Below are 6,000 nucleotides of genomic sequence, written 5' to 3'. Positions count from 1 at the left end.
GGTTACAAGACGCTGAGTGCGGAGAAACTACCATCCTCTGTCCCCCCTCTAAGATGGCGCCTCCAAGCTGCCGTTTTCATGGCGCTGGGGGAAATCGGGCGCGAGGCGGGACTTCCTCCGTGCCCCACAACGCCAACTGCTTCCTCGGGGCGCGCCTGGCTAGGGGGCCCTGAGCGACTGGCAGAGAACGTCTCTCGCCGGCCCACATCCGGGACTTTCCTCCTCCCCCTCCTCTCTCCCACGGCCGGAAGTGACGGCAGAGCCGGTCGCCGCGTTGTTGGTGCACGCGGGCGCCAGGTGTGACCACGCCCCCTAGTCATGCACGGCGGGAATCGGCGCTCGGTAGTATCGCCTGTCGAGCGGAGTAACTGTTCTCGCTAACCGCCCCCTCGCGGACACCACATTGTGCTCAGCAACACCCGCCTTTGCGGGAAGGGAGGGACGCCACTCGCGCGCGCCCCAAGGGGAGGAGCGCTCAGCCCGACCCCACCCCGCGTTCAGTTGAGAGACAGGTGCGCTCCCCTCCTTCCTGTGAGGGAACCGAGTCTCCTCCCACCGGCGCCGGGACGGGGTGTCAGTCATGCGGTGGCCCCGCCTCTTCCGGGCCTCTCAGGCTGGGCCGCCGCCTCCTCCTCCTCTCTCGCTCGCTCTCTCCCTTTTGTGAGTTATAGCAACCGTTGCCTTGTGAATCAAGCGCCATAGTCACCGTAGTCCTGGCGACTGTTACCCATCAACAACAACCGCTCCTCTCCTCCTCCTCCTCCTCCTGCTGTTGCTCCTCACCCCCATCCTCACCCCCTTCCTCATCATCACCCACAACAACAACAGCCACCAGCAAGAGCAACAACAACAGCAACACCACAGCCCTGCACAGCCCAGGTGACTATGATTGTTCCGTGCATTCCGGGTCCCCGGGCTGCGCTGCCCCATTGATTGAGATGTAGCCAGAGGGTGAGGCTGTAACGCGTGTCTCCCTGCGGGCTGGTTGTCCCACCCCCCTTGGTTGTACTTTGATGGTGGATGGGGAATGTGGTGTTGGCTGAGGGAAGGAGGAAGGAAGCGGGCGGGGTGGGGGGGAGAGTCACGCTTCTGGTCTGCGGGACGGTTGTGGAGGGGGTGGACAGGTATCTCCTTGGCCTCCGTCTACAATAGAGGGGAATTGTTAGAGGAGAGGAGATGAGGTGATGATGAGCCCTGTCTGAGGGTACCTGCTTTAGCGAACACCCAGGCATGGATTCTGCAGCATACCAACAACCAGGGAATGTTTCTCCTCTTCCCTCTCAGGGGCCTTGTTCTGGGGTTGTGAGACTGTTCAGATTTAGATGTTTGTGAACTTTTTATCTCTTCTGGTGATACTCACACATTCCCCCGCCCTCTTCTGTGCAGCCCTAATTCTGTGGCCAGATTATTTCCTCCTTTAATCATCATTAGTTTAATTGTTTGTTTTTGGGAAAACTGTATTTTTTTGTACTGTAAGTTTTTTTTCTATTCACCCAGTAATCCCTCCAACCACCACCACAGACAGCAGCAGTTTTGCTTTGCTGTCCAGCTGCTGGGAAATATATATATATATATATATATATATATATATATATATATATATATTAATGCTGTTTTTGTACTTGTGATTTAATCTGGATACAGTGCATGTGTGCTAGTTGGGTTTGTAGTTTATCCACAGTGTGTTATCTTCCATATAGTGATGTTTGGGATAGAGGATCCATTTCAGTTTCCTTAAGTTTCCCACAGTGAAGGGAATCTTAGTTATTTTCATTATGAATGTGAGACTTTGTATACATCAGATAAATGAAAGAGAGAGGAAAACATTAAGAAAACTTGCTTTACAATTGTATTTGTCAAAGCTACTGTAGTTTTAGAGGATTTTTCTTGGTAGGTCTTTTTCTGCAGAGAGCTGAAATTTAAGTCAAGTTGTTCATAAAGAATGTATGAATCTTCTGAACTTGAAATGCATGTCTATTTCATCTTCTTTTTGATTGTTAAGATCTAGGGATTTGCCTTCTCAGCATATACTATCAATGTATTCACTTGTTTTTCTGGACATAAGGTGTGTATTTGATACCTCCGTGGGGTATCATGGGGAATTTCTTTAACATCTTTATATCCAATTCTTTCCCCCTCCCCCCAACCACCCCATGATGTCAAATCAACTCCCAGTTAATAAAATGGTCTCTAGAATTTACAAGTTTTTTTTAAAATACAGATGATTTTAAAAGTGTTATTTCCTCATTCCTGTATTTAATGTAATTCATAGGAAAATGGTAGTGTTTTACAACAAGATATTTTTGTTGATTTTAATTTTGAAGATACTTTTTTCCACCTTTACATTTAAGCCCTGCATTGACTACAATCTTGTTCCTCGTAACAACGCCAACAGAAAGATATTGATTTATTTGACAGAGCAACCTCTGAAGAATGTGACAGTGTCAATTATTCTGGGGATTGTCAAGTGCAGAGGAGGTTAGATAATTAATGCATTAGTGATACTTATATTATTTTTTGAACTAAGGCTTATTATGTCTCTTGCAGTTTTACTTTCTAAGTATGTTTTCATATGCAGTCCGTGTAACTGAAATGATACATTTCAATGAACCACCGAAGGTCTCAAAATTCTCATTTGTGGTCTTGTCAAAGTTTTCATCCTGAACAATAAAACAATCATCAGTAATACAAATGTTATTTTCTTTTAACTTAATATACTTTATATTGAAAAGGAAGAATGACTTATTTTCCTTTCTCCTAGCATAGGTCCTGTGATCAGATGAGTTCCAAATACATTAAAAATTACTGATATCAAAGAAGTCAGTTCATCACTGTATGTTCAGTATGTTATCTAGTAGAGTTGTTACATAGAAGTCTTAGTGAATTAATTTCTAGAATATAACAATTATTAGTTTTTGTTAGGGAGTTTACTTTGTGATTCATTATTTGTTAATTCATTCCACACGTCTAATGTTGCTTATAAGGTAATGCCCCAATTCTGCAAGCTGCACAGTGTGGGTTGGACTCCCTACACCAGCAAAGAGCCCCACTGATGATGGAGTTCTGGATGGGTCTAGAGATCTGCATGGGTAGAGCAGCTTTCAGGATCAAAGCCTAAATTAGCAAAGAAAAGTGAGCTGGCTGTGGAAGCAGAAAGCTTTATTTTTTGATGGGGGGAAAGGGGTACAGTAGGTTCTTTTTTAAAAGACTGTATTTTAAAAAGTGTGTTGTGTTGTACCACAAAAAGTTTTTAGTATTACTCACCACATTTACTTTAAAGGAGCTGTTGCATGAGGTAATTAAAAATAGTGCCATGTCACATCAGCTAGCACCATAGACTTTTACAAAGAAAAGCAGCATTAACAATTTGTTCCCACCTTAACGTTTTAATGTTTCATAGATGGGATCTTCATTATGCATTTTGATTCCCCAGTGTCCTCAACTATCAGAATACCAGATGTTTGCGATGTCAGACAGCCTTTTGATAATAAAGTGGTTTGTGATTTTTATTCACGTGTTTGTGGTTTAGAGTACATAGCTGAACAAGTGTGATTAAAAATGCATTTTAATGCACTTGCACATGGCTTCATTGAGTCTTTGTGAGTTCTGTGCTCTGGTGTGTTAGCTAACTTGCATTGGGCTGGAGAAGACAGATTTTTTTTGGCGATATATTCAAAAGAAATAAAATAGGAGTCCATGACCTGCCATTTTTATGTGGTTTAGAATCATTTGTTTTCTTCATCTCATAGGATAACTGGGCCTTGTTTCATTACTACTGTATATTTTCTTCTCTTCCTAAATTTAGCAGTTTGTTAGTTATAACAATACAGTTCTCAGAAATAAAAATGTTACTATTTCTTTTAACTTAATAAACTTCACACTGAAAGGGAAGGATGACATATTTTTCTTTGTCCTTACCTGGAACAGAACCAGGTATGCTTAATATGGTTAAGGAATCTAAAATGTTGTACAGTTTAATCATAGTGGTTGCTTTGTGGCCTAGTGAGCGTTACTGATTTTCAGGTTTTTTTTCCCACCTCTTCTGTCATTAAATTACTGTATTGCCTTTTCATAGTCAAAATTGAGTGATGATTCTTATGCAAACCACAAAGGAGGCCGACCAGCAGCAGACATTGACATGTGTGATATTAACAAGGGAACAGGCTTTTTCAACATATAAAATATATTCTGTTTATTTTTTTAAAGTTTGTTTTGAATTGAGATTACAGGTTGTGAATGCAACACAAATATACAGAAAATAAAAGCAAACTGTCAAAGTTATTATAGAGGTAGAGAGCTTGTTTTAAATCAAGTTCCATGTCAGATGAATATAGACTCTAATTAGAATGCCAAGAAGTGTGTTTTTAAATAATGAATTAAACTATTAATTTTTCAGCCTCTTCTTAGTAAATAGACTTTCAAAAATCTGCATGTTTAAAAGGGCATATTTTTCCCACCAGTTCTAAGTTTGGCATTATTTATATGTCTTTAATAAAGGTGGTGTTAACATGGTTGTAGTTTTTCTTTGCTTGCAAGTTCAATGTACACACACATTTTGGAAATGTAAGATTAAGTGGATGGACTGATCTGACTAAATTTAGCTTGTTAGGGACAGATGGCTGCTTTAAACAGGTGTCACTTTCATTTCTAGTGCATTGTGCTGGGACTTCCAGTGGCTCACAAAGTCCTGTCTAAAGCAGGTGGCATCTTCTGCTTTTGTCATTAGCAAAATCTGCTCTTTTATAGGTAATTATTTTCCCAGTGACTGGGTACATTATAATATGTGGTATAGTTTATCAGAGTCTTAAATGGCTCCTCATAACACATTCATATATTACATTTTTGGATAATCCGCTTATCAAACTTTTAAAGGGGGGAAAGGAAAGCATTATTAAGCGATATAAGTTAGCAGCTTTTGAATACAAGTAGGTGGAATAATCCTAATAGCTGGCTTGCAAGACAAGTAGCAAATTGCAGCTTGAAGTAAAAACTTGTTTTGCTAGATAACTGACCTGTGGCTTTTTAAAATCTGAATTGTTATGACTTAATTTTTATACCAGTGAACTATAAGTAGGAACATTAAATACATTTTAAGCTTCCATCTTTTATTTACAGTTTCTCTTGATCTGTGGGACATCTTTATTCTTTTCATTGTATTTAATATTAACTGTTACAAGTTAAAATATTCTTAACTTTAAACATTTGGAAAAAGAAAGAATTGGGTATGAGAACTAGAGCTTTTTAGTTTTTTACTTTCTGCACCAGTGTTGAGAACAATGACTGGTGCCTATTCTTAATCTGTTACATTTCCTCTATCAGATGCACCAGAGGGTGCTATGCTATTTCAAACACAATAAGAAAAAAAGCTAAAAAGCACCGATTTATTCAAATACATATATTAAACTATAACATTTATATTTTTCAATTCTTATTTTAAGATCAAGATTTTTCTGTCTTTATTCTATGCATCTCCATATAACAAGATGTTTTTTCTCTAAATGCTTAAAGTAAAGATTTTAAAATAATAGACTGTTCCATAACAAATATGTATTTACGCAGTATACAGTCACAGTTTACTTAAAATTTAAAACATAAGTATATATTTATTAGCGGTGCTTGTATAGCAGATGTAGTTTCCACTTTTATATATTTGCTTTATATCTTTACATTTACTCTTATTTAGGTATATCACTGCTAATCTCAATAGCTGAATTAATGATTTGACTTAGGAAATTCTCACATTTTTAGTGTGCTTTAATGTACTACTATTTCAGTTTTAACTATTACTCATATTTTATTTGGGTTGTTAATTATTTTACAGCTGAGTTTTGTTTTGGAACATATATTACCTTGCATTTTTGTTGGTCGGTTGTTTTATTCCTTGCTGCAAGTCTTGCTGGAAGAAACTGGGGTCAAAGCAGATAGAACTGATTATTCTCTCATAAGTAGCAAAGAGAGTACAAGAATCTAGTGGACTGGAATGCTTGTATGTATTTTATC

At 39.2% G+C, this 6,000-nt stretch overlaps 1 protein-coding gene across 2 annotated transcripts in view; it reads left to right on the top strand.

Moving 5' to 3' along the window:
• The first annotated feature begins 381 nt into the window (after positions 1 to 381).
• RFX3 (regulatory factor X3) overlaps positions 382 to 6,000 on the top strand; it is a 254,481-nt gene continuing 248,862 nt past the window's right edge. Inside the window, exon 1 of one of the 2 annotated variants that reach the window (XM_048850512.2) lies at positions 382 to 879. The gene's annotated coding sequence lies outside the window, so the exon portion shown is untranslated. The remainder of the gene's footprint in view (positions 880 to 6,000) is intronic. The other variant, XM_048850510.2, reaches the window with a different exon arrangement.

The sequence above is a fragment of the Caretta caretta genome, chromosome 5 (genome assembly GCF_965140235.1).
Source record: "Caretta caretta isolate rCarCar2 chromosome 5, rCarCar1.hap1, whole genome shotgun sequence".
NCBI classification, from domain to species: Eukaryota; Metazoa; Chordata; order Testudines; family Cheloniidae; genus Caretta; species Caretta caretta.
The sequence above is the reverse complement of the archived record's forward strand: the minus strand, read 5'-3'. Positions and strand labels throughout refer to the sequence as shown.